At 39.8% G+C, this 22,979-nt stretch overlaps 1 protein-coding gene across 2 annotated transcripts in view; it reads right to left on the bottom strand.

Annotated features, from left to right (window-relative positions):
* The window catches only part of CELF2 (CUGBP Elav-like family member 2), a 543,574-nt gene extending 527,648 nt beyond the window's left edge, over positions 1-15,926 (bottom strand). The window contains exon 1 of one of the 2 annotated variants that reach the window (XM_068189476.1): positions 15,630-15,926. The gene's annotated coding sequence lies outside the window, so the exon portion shown is untranslated. The remainder of the gene's footprint in view (positions 1-15,629) is intronic. The other variant, XM_068189481.1, reaches the window with a different exon arrangement.
* Between the last annotated feature and the right edge of the window lie 7,053 nt (positions 15,927-22,979).

The following is a 22,979-nucleotide window of genomic DNA, read 5'->3' as shown; positions in this document are numbered from 1 at the left end:
TTTAGAGTGTGGTCTAGTATTTGAGATGACACCAGACCAAGACTCAGATGTTTCACTGAATTATTTATGACCTGGGACAGATACACCTGCTCTCCCTGCCTTTCTCACTTCTCATTCTTTGTATGTCACTCTTTTTCAATGGGACCTGTTTAGGTAGAGATTTCTTTCTTTATTTGCAAGACCAAGCACCAAGAAAGCCCTGGCTTTAAGCAGGAATTCTAAAAAAGGAATATCAACAATAAACAACATCCACTACCCAGTACAAATGGCTGCAAAATGGTACATAGAAAAACAATGTAGAAAAAATTAATTTGAGATATTTAAGGTTCAGAAAATTTGATGATTCAGTCTAATTGGGTGCATTAAACAAACTATATTCAAGGGATATGCTCCTGGCATGCTGTAAAAGCCTTTTTCCCCCTTTTTTAAAATGAGAAATTTGGTTAATTAAATTTACTTACTAAAAAGCTTGTATTACAACAGTAGAAAATGACAGATGTCTTTCATAAAATTAGTCATATTGTGGTAATTTTCCCCTCTCCCCAAACACTGTGTGATTATGGGCATATTTCCTCCTGTTAAAAAGCTACCTGTCATAATTGGTAACAAGTACCATGCAAAAATGTTCTGAAAGAAAAGGTGTTCTGCATGAAATGTAGAAAAGTTTTCCTGTGACAGATTTTCTCATTGCCACTTTATTCAGTGGGCTGCTAGCTGCTTGCAGAAAACTGCATAATTTTAAAGGCTTATACTTATAAAGGCCAATCATGTATTAATTCATTTGGTATTCATTGAGAGACCTTTAATCATGATGGATTAATTTATTATAAATGCGGATATAATATGTTATTTCATAATATCACTACTGTAATTTAGCAATTAAACAGTCTGTTATTATTTCAATCACTGCCCAGATCTGTATCACGATACAGTGTTTTGCTCCACGGTGAATTATTTTATATTACATATAGGATAATGGATTTTTTGGAGAGTAAACCTTTGGAAAAGCAGAAATATATAAGGTAATACTTGGCTCTGATATTCTGCTTTGTCTCTGAGATGATTAATCTGATATACTTAGAGCCAGCAAGTCAGAAGCTTGCAGTGATTACAGGTCTGATCCGAAGCTGGCTGAAGTCAATGATGCACTCAACACCTTGGACCCTTTTGTCAGTGAGAGGTGTGTAAATACTTATCAGGAAAAGGATGTGGAGAGGCCAAAAACCAGGCAAGTGCACCAATTAAATTCAATCTGAGCTAACAAGCAGAAATGGTCAGATACTAGAAAATTTAACCTGTTATTTGAAAATTTAACCTGTTGTTTTTTTGAAAGCTGAGCAAGTGCTGACCTGTATTCCTGTTCCACTAGACAGACAAATACAGAGCTTCCCAAAGGACCTGGGATGAGGCCATTTTACCTCCATTCTTAAACTGGATTCTTTCACAGTTCTTATACCTTCTGATGCTTTCAACTCAGAAGAAGAATCAGTGCACCTTTATGCTGATCCAATTTTACCAGTGTCAGATGTTCAAATGTTACTGTGACCCACATGGATAGGCTCTGGGGAGAATCTGGATGAGAAGAATAATTTCCTTATTACAGATGTGCAAACTATGGTGCTTGGAAAAGAGATACCTTGCTTTGGTACCTATAATACATGTGGAAAGATATGAGGTAGAATTTCTGGAAAATTATTCTCAGCCATTTCTCTTTGTTCTAACCATTTGGCCTCATTTCTTTGTCTCTGGACAAAATGTGCTGTTTTCATGTTGGAATTGACATCATAGCAGCATACAACTGATGGAACTAAACCAACTGCCAAAAGCTCTGAAGATTTTTCTCTTTTCTTTTCTTTTCTTTTCTTTTCTTTTCTTTTCTTTTCTTTTCTCTTTTCTTTTCTTTTCTTTTCTTTTCTTATTCTGTGGTAGAAGTTGCCAAGTCTCTACCTCTAGCTGGACACTGGAGAACAAATTGATCTGTTACTTTGAGCTCATTTTTTAACCTCCCTCTATTGACATTTAAGTAACTGATTCTTCTCCATCATTGTTAGCTGTCTTTTCTCCTGCCTGTCAAGAGCTTGCTAAATTAAGATTCACAGCCCAGGATAGTTTTCATATGAACCCAAAAGAAGTCAATATGTTTACTTAGATAAATGGTTATTTTACAAGGTAGTGTAAAATGCATAATTTTCTGTGGTATATAAAGCCATGAAGCACAATCCATCATGAGTGACTCATTTAATCTCTGATATATCAATGGATGCCTTCTTCAAAGAGCAATCTGGAATAAGTGGTTCACATTAGGAGATCTGGAAAAAAGCTGCACAGAGAGCAAGTGAGGAGACCAGAATCAAAATGATGGTAATGTATCCTCAGCCATAAGACAGAGATCACAAAATCCTGTTAAAGCCTCCAGTGTAACACACTCCCTTTCCAGGATTCACGCCCTCAAAAGCATTTTCTGCTGCTTTTCCTTCTCACATTTGGGCTGGATTACAGAGCTATCTGCAACTGGAGATGAGGAGCATTTTTACAGGCTAACAAATCTACTAGAACCAATGGTTTTAATCTCTCCTTGGCTACAGAATCAAAGCCAAGTTCTTTGCAGGTGCAAATGGGATCTGCTCCACTGCCTTAGGTGGAGTTTCGCTCATTTACACCATTAAAGAATTTGGCACTGAGGATGTTGAGATCAAAAGGTTCCAGTTGGCAAGGAGATGTGCAGAAGAGAATCTGTCTGGGGAAATATTCTAGAAGACTTATCTATTCTGTGAAAAGAGAACTTACCGCTCCCTGGAGGAATCTGGTATTGATAAATGCAAATTATACTAAATTTTGGGACATCTCCTCTGACCCTGCTAATTCTAAACCGGGCAGTTTGGAAAGTCTGCCAAAACCCTGCAGAAGGAAAGCACATTGCTGTGCTCCTCTATGTGCATTTTCACATCATCCTATCATATGCACATTTTATGCTTTTATTTTCCCCTGACATAACAATTACTGGTGGTCTGTACTGTTCATTTAATAAAATGAGGTTTGGAACATATCCTGCCATAGCTGCTTGCACAACACACACAAAAAGAAGTATCATTATTAGTAGATGTGTTTGCATGGTGCCACTACTCCATTGCCAGAAGCAAATTTCACCTAATTTGGAGTTCTTGCACATGCAACAAAGCCTTTGCCATTATTGTTTCAGAGAGAACTAAGAAAGATCTGTTAATTTGTTAATAATAATTTTGGGAAATACAGGAAGCAGTGAAATATAAAGACTAATTTAGAAAAAATTATCAAAGCTAACATTTAAAGTGAGTAGAATAACACAATCCCCAGTCCCTCACCCCCTCTTGCTCTGGTAAATGTATGCAGCTGACTTTTCCAAAAGGACAGCATCAGTATATTTACACTTTTATATCTTTGGATGTTTGTTCAGAATCCAATTTGCTCCTGGACAAGGGCATATTGATGAGTACCTGGAGTGTTTATTTGGATGGACATGCTTGCTCTGAAAGCCAGCTCCACTCCAGCAGCCCTTATCCATTCTCAGTAGCTCTGTAACAAAAGTCAGCCTTCTTTCCTCTAAGGAAGGCATAATACTTGCCTCAGCCTACACTCTTTCAAGTAGCAGGAGGATTCTGCACCAGGTTGGATCAGGTGTTTGTCCAAGTCCCGTGTCCATCAGTGGAACTGAGTGGATGCCTAGAGCAGGCTGTAAGATCAAGCCAAGCTTACAGAACTTTCCCATCTTCCCAAACATCCTGGTTCAGGGATGCTCTGTGGATATGGCAACACACTGAGTTTTTATTATACATGTTAGGATACACTTTTATACTTGAAGACATCCTACTTAATCTATACAGACACCTGCCAGCAATTTTTCCCACCTCTTCTTTCCAGGTCCCGTCTAACAGGGTGGGTAAAGTCTGAAACTGCACCTGGCTGAAGTTCAAATCAGAGTCTGAGTGTTCTGGGGAGGACTTTCCCTTTGATCTGTGTTTCCACTAGTTATGTCTACACTAATAAGAAGATCCAGACCAGGATCATGGCCTAAGGACCATTTCCTGACCATTCACAGACCTTCAGTCAATAGCCTGCTCCCCTGCAGAGCTTTGGGTTGTGCCAAATGTCACTCTCTAAAACATTCCAGGTTTTGGGCTGGGGGACAGCAGGTACCACAGACAAGTTTGATGCTGGCAGTTCTGCCTGGAGCTGGGGGTGTGTGTGTGGATGGACTCGAGCTGCACCAGCTCAACAGCACGTGGGGCTGCAGAATGGTCCTTGGCTGTTTTCTTCCTAGGACTGATAGAACCCCAGAGACTTGTCCACAACATACTCACCAGGAGCAGCATGAACCACTGCTATCACCAGGACTTTTAAAATCAATTTTATCACCTCCCTAAGAACAAGTTTTCTTGCTTTGGCAAATTAATTTTAAGACAATGAATAAAGCTGCATAAAGAAAAGTGGAGGCATGGAGGATCTTTCAAGATGGTCCCCAAACTAGTTTTGCAGCATGTGAAAATTAGTTCCTTTTGAAGTGTTTCCTGTCCCGCTCCAATGTCATTTATTCTGTCCTAATGTATTTTGTGAAAGTCAAGCAGAGAAATACATTTATATAAGACAAACCACTAGTAAGGGTCATAGACTTTCATTTTTATTTTAATAAAATCTTTGAAGACTAATTCATACAATTTGTGAATCACACTTCATGAGAAAGACTTCCCAGAGGTTTTTAATAATTTGAGGTATGAAGCTGACTGGAAATACCAGAAAAAAAGAACTGCTTCTGTATGCTCAGTCTAGTATTCAACCAAAGATAAGTAGCTACATGACAAAAGTATATTTTTATACTGATGGGAGACAAGAACATAAAGAAATTTAAACTGTGACAATGCTTTTCTGGTTTTATTGTGCTTTTCTGGTTTATGGTGCTCAGATTGTCTTTGTATACAGAAGGGGTTGGTTATCCTTGTCTAAATTATACAGATTTTTCTTAGATAAACACACCAGCTGATGATATTTCTTTTTCCAAAATAAGGTGTCTGTGCAGTAAATTAGGAAATGTCCTGAAAGGCAACAAAAATATAGCTGAAGAAAGGGAGTACAAAGGCAGAGTATTGTCTTCCAGAACATGACTTTATTGGCTTATTTGAAATCAGAGTTCTTGATTCTGCTGCAAAGAAGCAGGAGCTGGATCATTGTATGTCAGCAGTTAGAACTGGGGAATGTCTCATACAGGGGCACAGTATAGAACATTATAGATGTCTAAGTGCTCGTATTATTATATCTGTTTCTACCTGTCTGCACAAAACTTAGAACTGCTACATCCTTGTAAGCAGGTTTTAAACCTTTTAAACCAAAACAGGGTGCTTTTCTGCAAGAATGCAGTTAACCTCTACTACCTCCTTATGGAATATGGCTATCCCTAGTGTAGGAATTCCTGCCTGAAATGATTTTGTCTGTGTGGTGTTAAAAAGTTGTACATGTTGAATCAGTAACTTCTATCATTCTCAATGACTAGTGGGGCTCTAGAGGCTATTATTTGCCATCCTGGGTCAGATGCTCACCAGACTTCAAGGGATCACTCTGATTTATATCAGCAGAAGGTTTGGCATGCCTGTGTGAGCAGAACTGAAGTTGCTCTCGAGAAAACTGAAAATGAGCACTAATGTAAAAACCCCTACATTTGAATAGTATTTCTGTTGTGGGTATAAATACACTTGTGTGCTCAAAACAAGATAGTTGCTGGGTTTATTAAAATGTGCCTATTTTTCCAGTGTTTATTCATAATTAATTTGTTAATAAAGATTTCAGCTGTGGTGGAGTCTTTATCCTACCATAACAGGAGCTCCTGGCTTCATAACTTCACTGGAGCAACCCACATGATGAATATGAGCTGAAGAATAGAAGCCAAATCCTTCTAGGCTCTGCATATTTGTGCTTGCCAGAAAAATTATGGCCAGTCGAAGGAGCAGGAGATGGAAAGTAGCCACCTCTGCTTTGGCACTTCTCAGAGCCCACTGAGACCACTGTGGAAGCCTTTATACTTGGACCTACATAAGTATCTTCTGAAGCTGGATACTGGAATTGGGGTGCAGCAGGGACTGCTTATTTATGAGTTACTTAGCAGTCCCTGATGCAGCAGTTGCCATAAGGCATAGCCTCAATGCAGCTTATTCATACTCCTGGCAAAAGTTATCCTCCTGGGAAGTGATGTTGCTGGCCAGAAAACAAGAATACTTTACTGCTTCTCTCACAGAGTGTGAGTATATTCACTCTGGGGGCAGTTTTAGCATTTGGCCCTGTGCCTGGACATCATTACTACTGGGCACTGGCAATGCACACAGCCAAGCTGACCAGAGCCTGTGCTGAAAAGATTACATTCTCCCAAACCAATATTTTCAATTTGGCCCTAATGCTTCTGACAGCAGGAAACTTTTGGAAACACCACAGGCTGTGTTTGCTGTAAGCAGCATTACCTGAAAAAATCCTGGTGAATATCAAGAGGTTTCATGAAAACTAGAGGATGCAGAAATGCAGTCCCCTCCAGTGAGGTGGGATGAGCTGAAGTGAAGCAGTTAAACAATATGTGCTCCACATGGCACAAAAGCTCAAACTGTATTTAAGCAGCTCTTCTGAAAAAGTACCTGGTTAAAGAGTTTGGGATAAACCACCAGAACTTTAAATACAGAGAAGAATGTTTTCCTACTTATACTGCAGCTTTACCTTTTATAAATTTAAAAACATCATCCTATCTAGAACTGGGACTGGCAACAGACAGCAACACCACGTGTGAGCATAGCCTGAATCTAAAAAGGGAGGGAGCTTTGAGTTTCAAGATGCAAGCACTCCTATTCATGTCACAACTGCAGTTAAGTGCTTTGCTATATCTGGGCATAAAGGAATATAAAGCAGCTTAAAAAAAAGGGTAAAAATCTGAATATCACTGCATTTATGGCATCTCATGTTGTTGGATTTCTAGAAACTGAATTTGTTAGTTTTCTTGGCAGAGGCCACTGACTGGAAAAAAAATGTGATGATACTCCAGCAACAAAACATTTTCTTACTTGCTGAGCTTAAAACATTTCTGTGGTTGCAGTGGCTTCTATGGGACTATTCCCATACCATAATCTTAAGCACATAATTAAGGGCTTTACTGGATCAGTGCCTGAAAAACCAATGCTGATTTCTATTGAATGCACATTATGTTAGGGACCATTTGTAAGCTCATTAAAATGAACAGAAAGGATCCAGCAGATGCTGGGCCAAGCCTCGTCTCAGGACTTTCATCAGAGAAACAACGTTGTCTCTTGTTTACACTTCCACGGGTCACTGAGTTCCCAGACTTTGAGCCATTGATTACATCGTATTTTCAATTAAGTTAGAGATTTGCCATCAGCCTAAATGGGTACAGGGTAGAACATAAGGAAATAAACAGAAGAATCATGTTCAGTTTGTGATTCTGGGTATTGGGCACTTAAAAACAAACAAAAAACCAGGCATGCTCATGAATTCATGGACACAGAATAGCCTCTGCTTCAGTGCACTGTGTGTGCTATGGAATGGACATTGCATTTCTGTGGAATAACACTGGACTTTCAACCTTCCTCCCCTTCCCTCAATCCCCAGACTCATAAATCCTCCATTTGTCTCACCTGTAGCTACAATAAAGCCATTCTCACCGGTATTAACATCTGCCGTGGTCATTCTTCTGGGGTGAGAAAGGCAGAACATTTTCATTGCTCCTTCATTTGTGAACACTAGTTAAGTAAAGCTGTCACTTGTGTCCAATTATGGGTGAGTATTTTATAGCACAGTCTCCTTCCTAAAGCTAAACTGACACGGCCAAGCCCCATTTTACAGGCATCCTTAAATTCTTCCAAGCCATATTTAAAACCCTTATGCTCAGAGATGGCAGGTGCCATGTGTTTTCACAGCTACATTAACAAATGCAATTTTGTGGCAACTTGACCACGCCAGTGAAGCAGTAAATTTCTGTAATCTCTGTGGTCAAGAATTTCACACAGGACTTTGCTGGGAATGTGTAAAGCCCATTACAGAAGCATGATGAAGATAAAATTAAAATACCTTTACAGTAAAATCCAAAAAAAAGAGTGAAGTCTCGAGATTTTTTTTTTTTTTTTTTGCTGCTAGAGCAGTGACATGTGTCAGAGGAAAATGCTGAAAGAGAAAAAATAGCTTCACTAAGCTCACCCAGGCTAGTCTTCTCAAATGACTGCCACCAATTTAGGTGAGAAGAGGTAATTTGGCTTACACAAATGCTAACACAGGCTAATCCTAAAGCATAACTGGGATGCAAAACTTTATAAATATCTTTTCCTAACCCTTGCTCCTTGTTACAGTACACATATTGTCCTCACAAATGTTTCTGCAGGCTTAAGGAGATGATAGCCAAAACCTCCCTAGTCCCGAGCACGTGCAGGGTGCATTGGGGTATCTGCACACCAGCACAGCTGTTTCACTCACAGGATCTGCATTTTCCAGCATGAGCTCTGTTATTGGAGCTGAGACACCTTGGTGCTATTCAGGACAGCCCAAGATCCCCCAGCTCAGTACCTCAGCCACTGTGAGGGTTGGGAGCATCATTTACCATCCCTGAACCAGAGGGTCTGTGCAGCATCGTTGGGTCATTGGCTTAACCTGCTTTGGAAAGGGATCTGTGCTGAAAAATGGGGCTGATACCACTTTCCATTCTCCTGAACATTTCACCCAACTCCTCAGGACTCCACAGAGAGTCGAGGCAAACCACTGCCAGAGGAGAGATTTATACACTGAGACAGACGCAGGACTGAGTTTCTGATCTCCAACAGATCCTGAGACAGATGTAAGATTTTGCAAGAAGGTATCTCAATTGCCAACAGAAAGCAGATGAAAACCGGCAGTTGAATCCTGTACAAATTCATGCACTATTTTTTTTTTTTTTTGACCTGTAAGTCATTTCAGCAGATATTTCCCAGATTTCCTATAAAATCATGTGAGCTATAGATTATTTTCTTTGGAAAAGAAACATGTGATTCCAGCATAATCACCTCACTCCAGAGATTGGCTCTCTTGGAAAGTAAAGAAAACAAACTGCTCAGAATGCAATACTAGCCAGGGAGAGAATTGCATTATGGATTGCTCACAGACTCCTTCAGCAGGTTTTACCACTGGATTTGGGCAAAACTCGTAAAGAGCACAGATCAAACAAGAAAACATCTTTGAATGCCTATAGTTTGTTGTGAGACAGAAGTGCTCTGAAAGATACACTTAGCAGCTCACTCAATCTCTTAAGACTTCACACAAGCACGCAGGGCTGGGGAGATCAGCTCACATGCTTCTGCACGCTGTGTGGCTGTGCTGAAACCAAAAAGGCTATTCATAGAGTGGCCCTTTGAAGTCAGTGGACTTTTGTCATTGATTTTGAGAGGCCCAGGATTTCATTTGCAGTGTGTAAGGTTAAGCATGTGTATAAGTCCTTGCAGGATCAAGGCTTAAATGTGTAAACCTGTTCAGCAAGAGTACCCAGCCTTTAATGTCCTGTGAATGTGGTCTCTTACTTTGTGACACTGGATAGGCAGCCTTTGCTCTTGAGTGCAAAACCTTCATTTAGTATGCACATGTCCTTCATAATTCAGGGACTTAGAGTGCAGGGAAAGAAAGGTGCTGGTAGAGCCGCGAGCTGCTTGTTAATGGAGCGCCTATGGAAAACATCAATTGCATCAGATTGATTAAGAGCCACTATTAATTGATACTTCTGTCTCTTGTTATCCAAAATGCAGTCCATGGGCCCTCTGGACTGCTCACTGTGTTAGTAGCTGGTACAGAGTTTATACATTAATCATTGGAAGCAGCAAATGTGTCAGAGACCTAGTCCTGTGTTTAGAGCTCTGTTATTATGTAAGCAGTTCAAGAGCATCATAACACATTTTCTGCTGGCTTCAAAATCTGGCCACTCCTATTTTCTGAATAAAGACTATTTTTGCAAAACATTTCAGAGCTCAGGTTCAGAATAGAGCTATCTCAACCATGTGTGATGATCATAGGATCCTTAAGGTTGTAAAATACCTCCACGATCATCAAGCCCAACCTACCTTGACTGAATACCACCATATTGAGAAGTGGATCAACAGCTGAGTGGACAATTAAACATTTTGTACTTAAATGAATGGCAAAATCCAGTGTCTCTGACTTAAACCAAGCCTACACTTAATCTTTAAGATGCTGAAGGTTACTTAAGTGAAGAAAGGAATGAATCTTCAAGGGAGGCCACATTTGTCTGATGGTAGAGTGTGTTCCTACTGCTGAATGTCTCACCTGTCTAGTGGGGTTTTATGTGTCCAACAGCCATACTATGAGTTTATATCATAGAATCATAGAATCACAGAATATTCTGAGTTGAAAGGGACCCACAAATATCATCAAGTTCAATTCATAAGTTTATGGCCCATACAGGGATTGAACCCACAATGCTGGCATTGCTAACATCACGCTCTGATATACATATTAATATACATTTATGTGCTGACACATTTGCCTTTTAAATTAACTAGATTTTCCTTGAATATAAGCCTGACTGATGCTGGTTATGGTCATCCTTGGGTATAATTTCCTCTGCAAGCAAGGCTGCTCTGATGCTGCCTCCCTCAGACCCTTTTAACCCTCTGCTCAGGTGGGCTGTGACCCATCAGCATCACCCACAGCCCTTCATGTCCTTACCACGGACTTGGACATGAAAACAACTGCATGGGGCCAGCACAGGGCCAAGAGGACACAAAAAACCCCTCCACAGATGGCCAGGTGGGCTGAAGGTGTGAGGTACCTTTCAGAAATGGGGGTTGTTCTGCAGAACACAATTTTTGCACTCTTTACACAGCTTTAGCTGTAAAAATGTAAGAAGACAAAGTTTCAGTCTGAAAGCTTTCAAATGCACAAAGTGTCCTCTGGATAAGAAAATTTACATCGGGAACATCAACTCATTGTAATACTGGTGCCTAAAATAGGTAGACTTCATTACACTCATGGAGTTTCCTGAGTTTGGGATTTTTTATAGCATTGCAGCATGACTTTTAAATGCCACTGGCCTACTAAGTAGAACAAATAAACCAATCACAGCACCTCCTTTCACTAGATCAGTTCAGCCTAATAAAATTAACCACAAGGAACAAGATTAATTAGACGTTAAACACATTGCCTGGAACGCACTTGTGACATCTTCCCTCCAGCAGCCCTGGAGGACACATAATATATATGAGTGACATTATGTCAGTGATTTATGGATGTGCCTATGCAATCCAGTCCTAACTGCACTAGGATCAGCCTTGTTTGAGGCCCACTGCCAGGTATATGAAGTTTGATAAGTCAATAGTTTTTCAATGTATGTAATTTAAGGAGTTTTAAGTCCTCTGTCTTCATGAAGAAGTTACAAGAGATGTCTAAAGTAAGTAAGGCAACAGTTGAGAAAATTTGAGGAGGAGAGGAAATGAAGTGGTCTGAGTTTTGAATATGACACCTTTCCATGGGATTGTAAGAAAACAGATGTCAAAAAAGCACCTGGTTGTTTTCTCTGACTGTAATGAGAGCCAGAGGTAGCTCACTCACATATCAGTGTCTACAATATAGGCACCTAAATTTGAATGAGATTAATCAGATGATTTGGTGCCCGAATGTCGTGGACAGAGAACAATCACCTTTATGGGTAACACAGTGGCAGTTGGAGGTTCCAGACTGAGAAGGCAAATTAAAAAAACAATATGCAGAGCTTTTAGGTTGCTCCCACTTTGTTGCCATGCCCAAGGAAGATGAGAGTATGTGTCTTTAAAAATGTGAGTAGGAAAAATGTGACTTCAAGAACTCAGAGCACATCAGGGCAGGAACTGAGTTATTAGGCCATGGGACATGCAAAGCAACCTCAGGAAGGCTTTGGGTGATGATAATTACGGTCTAGAAATGAGCTCTTTGGGCTTCTAGTTCTCTTTTCATTTTGTTTTCTTCTTGCTGTTACTTTACTGTTTACCTTAATAGATAAAACACTTATTTACATTCTTAATTCCTGTCTAGTGATCTGATAAATACTGTGAACTCTGTTGCCTTGGAGGTGATGAGAGTCATTAGGAGGTTTTAGATTATTTTTAGGGTTCTCTATAGTTTACAGAGGGTTAGGAGCCCCAAGGACTCTGAAGTGAGCCATGTGCACACCACAAGGAGATGAAGGACTCGTGACTGGCTGCCAGACTTGTGGGAGAAGTGTGTTCAGGCAGGTGGTAGCCCAATATGTTATCAATCAGGTAGTGGGGGAGGATCAGGGACTTGGGGTCACTCTGAGCCTATGTACAGGGTTCTTGCAAGAGTGGTTCTTGCTGAAAGAAGACCATGGCTAATATGTTAAATCAAATGGAAACAGAGCAAGCCCCTTACAATGACATAAATCATTTGCAGTTAGAAGAGAAATTTAAGAGTCTTTTATTTCTAGAATGAAATGGAAAAATTTGCAATGGTTAAAATCCAAGAATTTTACCAAGATTCTATCACACTTGAAATGAGCTGACCAGAAATGCAATGCGAATAAATAATTTCATTCAGGGAAGGAGGTGTTATGACATTCTTTAGTAATTCTTCAGAGTCCTGAGAAAAATCTGGGAATTTGACTTTTCCCAGGAGAAAGCAACTGATGAAATCCCATCATTATTGCCCATGGCAAGTCTGTGATTTACCTTAATTTTACCTGCTGTGTGCAACTCAGATTTGCAGTGACTTTATATGGAACCTTAGAGATGTGGAAGAAATACAGAATTATGCTAGCTTTTTGCTGTAAACGAAATTCACAGTTATGTTATCAAAGTTTCTAATTATAAAATTTCTTTAATATTTTATTAGTAGGAGGGGAGGGAAGATGCTAAAACTTATGGTATTTCACAAGTAAGATTATGGGTTGATTTCTGATTGGTTGACAGGACCCTAATAATAAACCTCATACTTTTATACTACATTCCTCCAGTGATGATAGAAATTCTTTGTGCATAATAGCACCATTTCTATTCAGGAATCTTGTTAACAGTTGTAAACTCAGATTATCATTTTTATTAGCCTAGTGTTTTCTTATTTCTCTGTTACTGACAGGAAATTACAGCAAGTTTTCTGGCTTGCTTTTCTTTTTTTGTTACAATGAAAGCAGTTGCATTCAACTAGAAATTTCCAGGCACTGAACAGGGGACGGTATTGCTAGAAGCCAACAGCAATTTAAAGTGCACAGATTAAATAAAAAATATATGTTTAAAGACTACATTCAAAGAGGATGTAGACTGGTAGATTGGGTTAGGGTGGTGGTTTTTTTAGTTAAATGTACAGATATCAGTTTTGTTGTAGTTTAAGAATTTAGGAATCCATTCTTGCCACAAAACTCAGCATCTATACTCAGCTGTACTATGTTGCCTCATAACAGCAATTTTGACATCACCTGTGTGACCCAAGACCCCTGGCTAAACTCAGACTCTCCTCCCTGCAGCCTCACCCACAGCAGAGATGCCCACCACGGATGGTGGGAACCAACCACCATGGACTTCTCATGACTTTGGCTGATTAGGAAGCTCAGATGAGAATATTGGTAGTTGTTTCACCCCATTAGGCCACTTGAGCATTGTAAAAGCACTGTTTCTAGGAGAATGTGAGACTATAAATGCATAATTTACTGACAACAGCCTACAGTTTATTCATATTACATCAGATACGCTTCTAACTGTCAGTTGATACTGAGTGAATAAAAACTTATTTCCATAACAAGAACACTGAATTCAACCCTTTTCTTCTCTGGTTATAAATGGATGGGAGTTTAGGATTACAAGGGACAAAGCCTAATTTTCTGGGCCTTGTAGACCTTGATGTTGGTGTGGGGGAAGGCAAGTTTTCAGGGCAGAAGCAAGATGTGGGAGCTCCAACGCCCTCATTTCACAAGCCAGCAGTATTTTCTGCACAAGCAAAGTAAACCTTCAGAAAAGTATTGCAGTGCTTGAAACTGAGACTGAAATAGGGAATGATGAACTTCTGCAAGTGCAGCACCCTTAACCCTCTGCCCTAACAAAGTTTCTGTGAGAGGATGTGATTTTCCATATGGCACTGGCACATCCTCTCCCTCTCTCCATCGACACGGAAAGGACTCTGTGTTCAACCCCCCTGTTCCTCTTCTCCACCCTCCTTGCACAACTTCTCTCATGATATCACATTATGCAGTTGGCAAAACAGAACTTTGAGTCTGGAAAGTCTAATGTATCAATGTGCAGATTATTAGTTTCAGGATACCTCTTTGAATAAAAGTAAGGAAAAGAGCTTTCAAGGAGATAGAGGACCAAATCACACTGGTTTCCTAACTCTATTCAATTTCACCTAAAATCCCCATCCTACGTTCAAAAGTTTTAATCAGCCTGACCACAAAACAGCAACTAAGTGTAAGAATAGTGCTTATTCTGAACACTACAGTAAAAGCTACAGAATCCAGCCTAAAGTGCAACAAGAATTAATTGCAGTTGAGAAAACAGAGACAGAGGTAGTTCAGCAGTCATAAGATCCAGTCCTGCCAGTACTCGGCAATTTTCTCTTAAATACAGGACAAGCTCAGTCTTCCTGTTGATTTCAGTAGATGTTGTAGCATTCAATACCTGGCAGAACTACATTCAGAAAGCCTGAGAAACACACACCATCTTTTAAGTTTTGGAAGGTTAAACACAAAGCAAAACACATCTCATTTGCAAAAAAAAAAAAAAAAGAAAATGTGCTAATACCAAAAAAAGACTAGAAAGAAGACCTTGGAAATCAGGGTACTTGCAAGTCAGGAATATAACGTGTATAATACAGATCTGATTGTATCTGGCAGGCTGGCATTCATAGGAGCTGATCCACAGCATCAAACTCATTCCTTACAAAGCAACGCCTGGTATTTCATCTCAAAGTTTGTCAGCTTCTTGCAATTAGCTACTACAATGGTATGACAAGGTATGGAGTGGAACACCCCTTCCCCCTTCTCCAGAGGAAAAATGCAAGGGACAGCAAGAACTTTACCCAGCATCGGACAACAATAAATCCTGGATACACTGACCCCACTTGATGAAAGCAGAAGAATATTTATTTATTTTTAAAGAAAAGTTTCAGTGTTGCACTTCTCTACCTAGTAAACAGCTGAACAGGCAGCACGATACCCAAGACCATCTCCTCCACCCCCATCTCCACCCCCCTGTCGTATCAGTGCTTCAGGCAATGTTCAGAGGGGAAAATAAAATCACAAACACAACCCCCCCAACTCAAGTATCTGTTCTGATAGGAGCAAGGAACAGTAACCAAAAAACAATCAAGTCCTCATTGTCATAGTGCGACAATCACAGCATCTCTTCTGTTGAGCAAATAGTCAATTCATAGAGAGAAAAGCATGATGAGGACAGACACGAAAGCTGTTATTCCCCATTTTAAGTAATAGGAGAAGGTCACATATCAAGCCGTTGCACCTTTTCATTACCTCCTAACCCTTCACAGCAGGGGAACCACACTTATGACTGCATTAGATATACAAAAGCTTTTCAGCTCCAAAAAAGGAAAAGAAAAGACGAGGAAAGGAAAAAGAAAAAAAATTAAATTCATCTTACCAGCACGTTGCAGCACCAACTTGCTTGAAGGAACGTTGCCTTTACAGGTTTCTCTTTTAATTATCCTGGAAGCAGAAGGGAAAAAAAAAAGAAGACGACGAAGCAGGGTTGTTAAATTAGTGTGTGCTCGAATCTTTTCAGTTTGTCGCAGAGTAGAAAAATACCAAAAAAAAAAAAAAAAGAAAAGAGAAAAAAAAGGGAAAGGGCACTCAAAGAAAGAAAAAAATCAAAAGAAAGCTCAGTAATTTAAATTTGCTGTCAGTTCAGGCAGCATCGCTCTGTCCCGCCCCTCTTCCCACTGGGTTCTACTACCTGCAGGGCTGCAACTGACAGCTACTGTGCAAACAAAAAAAAAGGCAAAAAGCATGCTGGGACCATGCTGTCTGCTGTCTGAGTCTCTCTCCACTTCTGATGACTGAAAATCATTAGTGAAAAGGTTCTGTTGTTGTTTGCTGAGATTTTTAAGTTAGGTTCTTTGCATGAAATGTAATTTATTTTTAATTGAAGCTGTGCGGCACGTGACAGAAACTGGTGGTTGTGTTTCTCAGCTCTCCTCAGAATGGAAACTAACCTGAACAGATTGATTCTAATAGTATGGTATGTGGAGAATATACACAGTTACTGTGTTGCACTTTGCAGTGATGCAGTCAACCCTCCCCGTAACACCTTGCACAAAAATTCTTATCTGAATGGAAAGTCAGGAAAATATGTCAACAGAAAGCAGTAAAAACTCTGGCACTCAAAAAGTTGCCAGCATTGTTTTTGCTCTGCTTTTAAGTTTTCGTTCTAAACATTTTCAAATAATTTTTGAGAACAAAAAGTAAGAGAAGTCAGAAGCATAATGAGCAACTGGCACTACACTTGTGTGAAAAGGATGAACTAATAATCCCAGTACATAAAAAGTTGGCTTTAACCAGATGTTTGAAACCATTTTTGACAGTCTGTGCTCCTGACTATTAGCAGACTGCATACATCATATGAGTGTGAACTATTTGATGAAAACTAACAAGAAAAACATGTACAAAAGCTATAAATGCCATTTTTAATAGCTATTTTAATTGTTAACAGGGCTAAAATCATCCTCTCAAAACAAAAATAAGCATAAGATATAACTTCTAAGTCTAAATGTATTCACCAAAATATGGTTCCCGCCTAATTACAAAATAAAATTAAAAGAGTGAAATAATGATTTTCCTTAATACTTTTGTAGTAATTGCTTGGATCACGACACAGTAAATATGCAACATTTGTATTCAGTTATTGCTCTACTTATGTGTGTAACCATAAAATAAAAAAGCTGAATGTTTAAATTTATTTGAATTAATCTCAGTTTTTACTCAAAGTTTGCACTGGAAGACATACATGCACGTTGAGCATGACTACCACAGATAATTGGCTCATAAGTAGATTTTTAAAATCCCTGCAGAAACATTCCCTGTAGCCTTTACTGGTCATAGTAGATCCCATAAGGTGATTCCTATGACCAGGAGCTGCACAACAAGGCTCAAGGTGTAGGGTCTGCCCTACAGCCTTCTAAGGCTGCTGCTTATGAATATCCAGCCATGATAACCACGTGCCACAGTTAAATTTAAAGTTGTTTTTCCTTCTCTTTTAAAGTCTCTTGTCCCTTTTAACAGGGGATGACCCGAAACCATTTTCACTGTTGTCAGAAATCTCACACCATTCCAGATATGAGGAATAAATTTTCATGGCCAAGAACCATCTATCTGCAAAGTTCACCAAGGCCTCCTAGCAGATTTGGTTGTCCACAAAAACTTTTGCCATCCCCTTTGGATTCAGTACCAGCACAGAGGAAAAAGACAGCATAGAGGGTTATCTTCAAAACTTAAATAAAAATACATAAGGACAGTGAATGTAATTTAGAAGAGGGGCAACAGTAGATTCACCAAGTAGTAAGAGCAGAAATGCAGCTTTTTTCAACGTGTCATGGTTTGACACTGGCGCGACGCCAGTGCCCCCATGAAAATGTACTTTTTTAAATAATTGCTGTGAGATGTGATTAGGAACAGAGCAGAGCAGGCCCAAGCTTAGTAACAAAGAAAAGAACTTTATTAAACTACTACTATAAAAACTACAAACACTAAATCCTGGATGAAGACTCTCCTCCTCCCACCTAATTTCCAAACAAACTCAACAGTGAGACACCACCCAGGATCTTGATCAAGTTGCTACCCTTCAGATATTCAAATACTCAATCTTTCAAGGGAGACAGGAGTCTCTCCTGTGCCACAGACTCCCCAGGAAACATAATTGCCACCCTTGTGTTTCCATGTCACACATGGCAACCGCCCGGAGAAAATCTGCCCTGGTGACACTCTCCTTTCCATGTCACAGTGCTCTCACCACCGTGCATGGACAGACTGCTCACAGGGCTCCTTTAAGGATGCTTTGCCATGGACCAAAAGAGACAACAGTTCAGTTTCTCATTTTGGGACTACAGTCCCCCCCATTTTCCCCTGGGGCTGAGGGTCCAAGAACAGAGGTCTTCTTCTCCTCTTCTTCTTCCTCGAAGACAGAGGGCTTCTCCACACCTTCTCCAACTCTCCTCTGTTCTCTCTACTCCTCTGCTGGTAATCACTGAAACAGGTCTCCTGGCACACCAACGCACCACCCTAAGTGCAGCTTCTGTTAGGAGAATTTGGTTCAGTCTATGGCTAACAAGAAAAGTCCAGCCACAAGCCACTCCATCATCTCCTTCCAACTCAAGAATTTCTTCTTCCATCATCTCAGATTCCAGACTGTCTCTCTTCTACTTCAAATCAAGGAGGAGTAATATTTTACAAAGCCTTCATTTCTCAGGAAAGGGTTAAAAGCTCAGACTCCCTGGACGGCTGATATCTCTGCCCAGCAGCCCATTCCCAAGGCCAAGGCTGGGCGCCTTCCCCCCTCTTCCTCCTCCTCCGCGCCGGCAAAGTTACAGGTGCCGTCCGGACTCTCTGTCTCTTCCCTCTTGGCGGGGGGAATGACAAAGACATCTCCGCTTCTCTCCACCCTTCCGTCCACAGGAGCTGGCTCGGTTCCAGTCCTTCTACCCCTCGGCTCACCTCGACCAGGCCTCATGGCTCCCCCTCCCCCACCCAGCCCCATGGCTGGGCAGGGGAGGTCTGCACAGCACCTTGACCGGAACCAAAGAGAGCGAGCTCTTGGGAGTTCTTGCTTTTAACCCTCTGTGTTCTCAGAGGCGTATCCCTATCTTCAGTGGTCACTCCAGGTGCCAATATCCAAACTTGACCACTGATTGGTTTGACTCAACTTCCTGAAAAAATCACTTCCATGTCAAACCACGACACAACGATAATTTGATCTCCTTTACAGTTGTGTGGCTTTAAAGACCTATTTCTGTGCTTGTAAACAATGTTTGTGTAAGTTTTCATCCAAGTTTGGTGTCTCCTGCTGCCCTGTCCTTTGTTTCAACCATAAAGCTTTTCTTCTTTTGTTCCTTGTTAAGAAATAAAACAGCAAAAGGTTAAAAAAACAAGTGTTCTTGATGATTTGACAGCATTTAATCCTTATTTTGGTATCCTCATGCACATGTACACACACACATGATCAATTCCAAAATTCCTTTAAATCCAACTAACTTATCCTTCTATATGTCCCTGTAAAAGGCAAGGAAGGATGGTTTTTAATGCACTTGGCATTTTAAACAAGGCCCTCAGACCTTCAAAAGAGAAATAATTGAACTTTGCCTTTAAAGGAATACAGTAGTGTGCTAAATAACAAAAAACCAAAAAAGCTGGATTTAGCCAGGGGATGCCTTCAAGGCAGAAATTTGACTAATTGGTTGAGAAAACTCACAAAAGCTCATAAATTCAAACATTTATAGAAATACCTCACTTATGGCATTAAGTTGAAATAAAAATAATGGTAAAATAAACCATTAACATCAACCTTTTCTCCTGTAATGTAGGACATGAGAAAACACAGGAACAAATGCTGAGATGTTTAGAAGTTGGTGGAAGTTTTATTCATTTTAGGGTTTTAGTAAGTGGTATGTTAAAATTAACCATTCAGTGTCTCTGTCAATATCTAATTTTGATACAGGGTCATAGGCTTTGGACTGCAGAAGTAAATTAGGTATTATGCAGAAAAAATAGGCACCCAGAGGTCTCAGTTCTTAGAACCTGGAATAGCTTGTGCTGGAATGGGAAAGATAATTTCTTTTATTTGTGGTTCCATAGTCAGTTTTTAACAAATCAGTTATGTTAGAGAAGCAGTAATTAACAGAGGTTTCCTGCTATATAATGCAATAGAAAGTATCTAATTAACCTTTGTATCCTCTACAAAATGCCATCAAATGAAGCATTTTCTGGTGTTGTTTTAGTGAGGAACATTTTTACCTTTAACTTCAGTGGAGTTATTGATGGTTTTTTTTTTGTTTTTTTTTTTTTTTTTTGGTTTTTTGGTTTTTTCCCACATGTTTTGATGTGATTGATCATCAAAGATTAACCCTTAAAAACACAGAAACCATTTTGTAAACCTCAATTGTTTAAAAAAACCCCAATATCCAAAACCAAAAAATCCACCAAACCTCTGAATCCCTTTTTGCCCTATGACTAAAAGGACTCTGCTATACTGTGATGGGAAAAGGGTTGAGGAAGAAATTTTAGTATGAGATTAGTTCCAGTATTAAAAAAAAGAGTTGTAAATTAAAAATACCAAACAAGACCAAAAAGATCCTTTTCCTCCTCTAGTAAAGTCTTTGTAGCCAGATCTATGCAAGTGGCCTCACTTAAATAAATAAACCCCTGTGTCTTCCTGCTCATTCAGCTCTACTGAAACCCTTCACCTCTGTAAAGGGAATTTTGAGAAGGTGTGAATTATACAGCGGAGAGAGATAAATGTAATTTTGTGTAAACTCTGTTGTTAGGGAGAGACTTGGGAATAAACATGGGCCACACAGCCAGCTATGACTTTCGACTTGGGGTAGTTGCACATCTTAAGATCTACAACTTGTATTAATTATGTCAAAGTAATGCCCAGCCTCCACTGACTTCACATACCGTATTTCTTTGTGTACAGGCTAAGCCCCTTTTTACACTAATTGCTTTCTCCTGTAGCTTTAAATTGAGGGTGGTTTTCTCATACATTTAATTGCTTTCCTTTGCAGCTCACAAGGAAAAGGTAGGTGAAGATGGCTTCTAAACAAAGATATACTGTAATTAAAAGTTCTTTTAAAGTGAGCTTTTCTGTACAGCACCTGCTGTTAATGGAGTACTTTGTGTACAGTTCTATGGGGTCTTTGAATGCAGTGCATTATTTCAGAAGTAGTGTGTTATTGGAGGATTTCTACATCTGATGTGGTGACCTACATATGGTAATCACTGATGCTGGGGAAAGAAAAAAGGGAGACTTCTCCATTCCCCAGACAAATCCAACCCATAAAAATGGTTTGGTAAAGTGGAAACTACAGTTTTAAACTTCTGATTGTCTTGTGGATAGCAATCACTCAATTTTATTTTTTCCCAGCTGAAAAAAACACCTTACTACAATTTCCATTAAAAGATCATGATTTTATAGCACTTAGTTTTGCTTACCGAAATTTCTTCTCCAGGAAGAAAAGATTCTGCAGTTTATGTGATTTAATAAATGACAGTTACACGTCTTAGTCCTTCCCTGTTGCCTTGCCTTCGTTGAATCCATTTTTCATACCTGTGTTTCTGTCTCCTCGGTACATCCTGTTGTCTTGCAATCAATGGCAGCTGACTTAAAAAAGAAATCTCTATGGAGTTTAATGCTTTGATAAATTAATCCATCTTTGTGTGTTAGCCTTCCAAATGTTCATTTCTTTAGAATAGGTTGTGGTGTGGAAGTAAAGCCCTAAGACAAGAAAGACAGACAGATGCTGTGTATAAATTCCTGCTGTTTTCATGGAAGAAATAAAGTGGAAAATAAGGGTGCCAACTTATTCAGAATGTGTTTTGGGGTTTGCTTTGATGTTTGGTTTCAATCAATGGGTGGTAACTGATGATTCAATGGAAATAATAGCTAAGCAGAGAAAGAAAATTGCTCAGCAATTTTGTAATGTTGCAATAACAGTCTTGGCTTCAAGGTGAAAGGGGATGTTTGCCACAGTGGTGTAAATAGTAAAAGGAGAAGAGATAACCACACTTTCATTACCAACATTAAGTTCAGGTGTTCATAACCAATTCCTGTATTTTCTTCTTTACAGACTCTGAGCAGAAAGGGACTCTTTAAAGGGCTCAGGAATTATTTGGATATTTCTCATTGCTATAGACTGGGTAAAAAAAAAAATGGAAAAGGCATATGCTAGGGCATATGCCAACACCAAAACTTTACAGGAGCTGCTTATCTGGTGTTTAGGAAATGCCACAATAAATCAGATAGCAATGGGCCCTAAGTATTTCATTGGAGGTCACCACAAATACATATTTTAATTTTTTTTCTGATATGCATCTCCATGTACCTCCAGCATGTTCTCCCCAGAAGAACAGCTTCCAGACTCATTCGAGTGTATTTTCACAATACACACTGATTAATAATTCCTTCTTGCACCAGCACTGACCTATTGTTATTTACCGAGACTGCATAGAATGGCTCCCAATGTTCCAAGTCTGATGCCTTCTGATGCCCATCTATCTATAGCTCCTCCAATTGAAAGAACTTGCCAGTTCAGGCACTAGAGGTTGCCTAAATACACTTTTCTCCAAGGTTCAAGCAACCTGTCAACAAGGCAGTTGCACCTGCTTTAACCACACCTTTATTAGGCTGTAATTTCGGGGTCTCTTAACCCTTTAGGATTATGAAGTTTATTCCCTGGCAAGCATCACTCCATCCTCTCAGACGCTAAATTAATGTCCAAGAATGTGATCACTTTGATGGGAACAGCTGTTTCTCCTGCTGCCAAAGCACTCCAAAGGCTTTGGCAGCTGCCCTAAATGTGCTCAGCAGATCCTGACATGTGCCATCGGAGTGCCTGCTCCGCCAAAAGGCACCCACGTGAGCGGCACTGACCCTCACACCTGACTTGTGTGTCTGCACCTTATTGACAGGATCTGGGAGCAATCCAAGAGGAATTTGGGAAGTAGAGGTTGTCAGCTCCTGAATGAACACCTTTTAGATTTTGAGCTTAAAACTTAATAGGTGAGAAATATGCAAATATGCAGACAAAGACAAGATTTGGTATTTGTTGAGCCTGCCTGTAAAATCTTCTTTATCTTTTGCAATCTTTACAAGAGGATCAAGGAATATCAGACCAGTCAAAGAGATATTATCTGCAGGGCTAGGAACAGGGCTTGTCAAAGTTTCATGATGTTTCCTTTTATATAGCCCTGTTTTCAGCCGCTTATGACTTTTTATTACACTACA

Source organism: Anomalospiza imberbis, chromosome 5 (genome assembly GCF_031753505.1).
Source record: "Anomalospiza imberbis isolate Cuckoo-Finch-1a 21T00152 chromosome 5, ASM3175350v1, whole genome shotgun sequence".
Taxonomy (NCBI): domain Eukaryota; kingdom Metazoa; phylum Chordata; class Aves; order Passeriformes; family Viduidae; genus Anomalospiza; species Anomalospiza imberbis.
The sequence above is the reverse complement of the archived record's forward strand: the minus strand, read 5'-3'. Positions and strand labels throughout refer to the sequence as shown.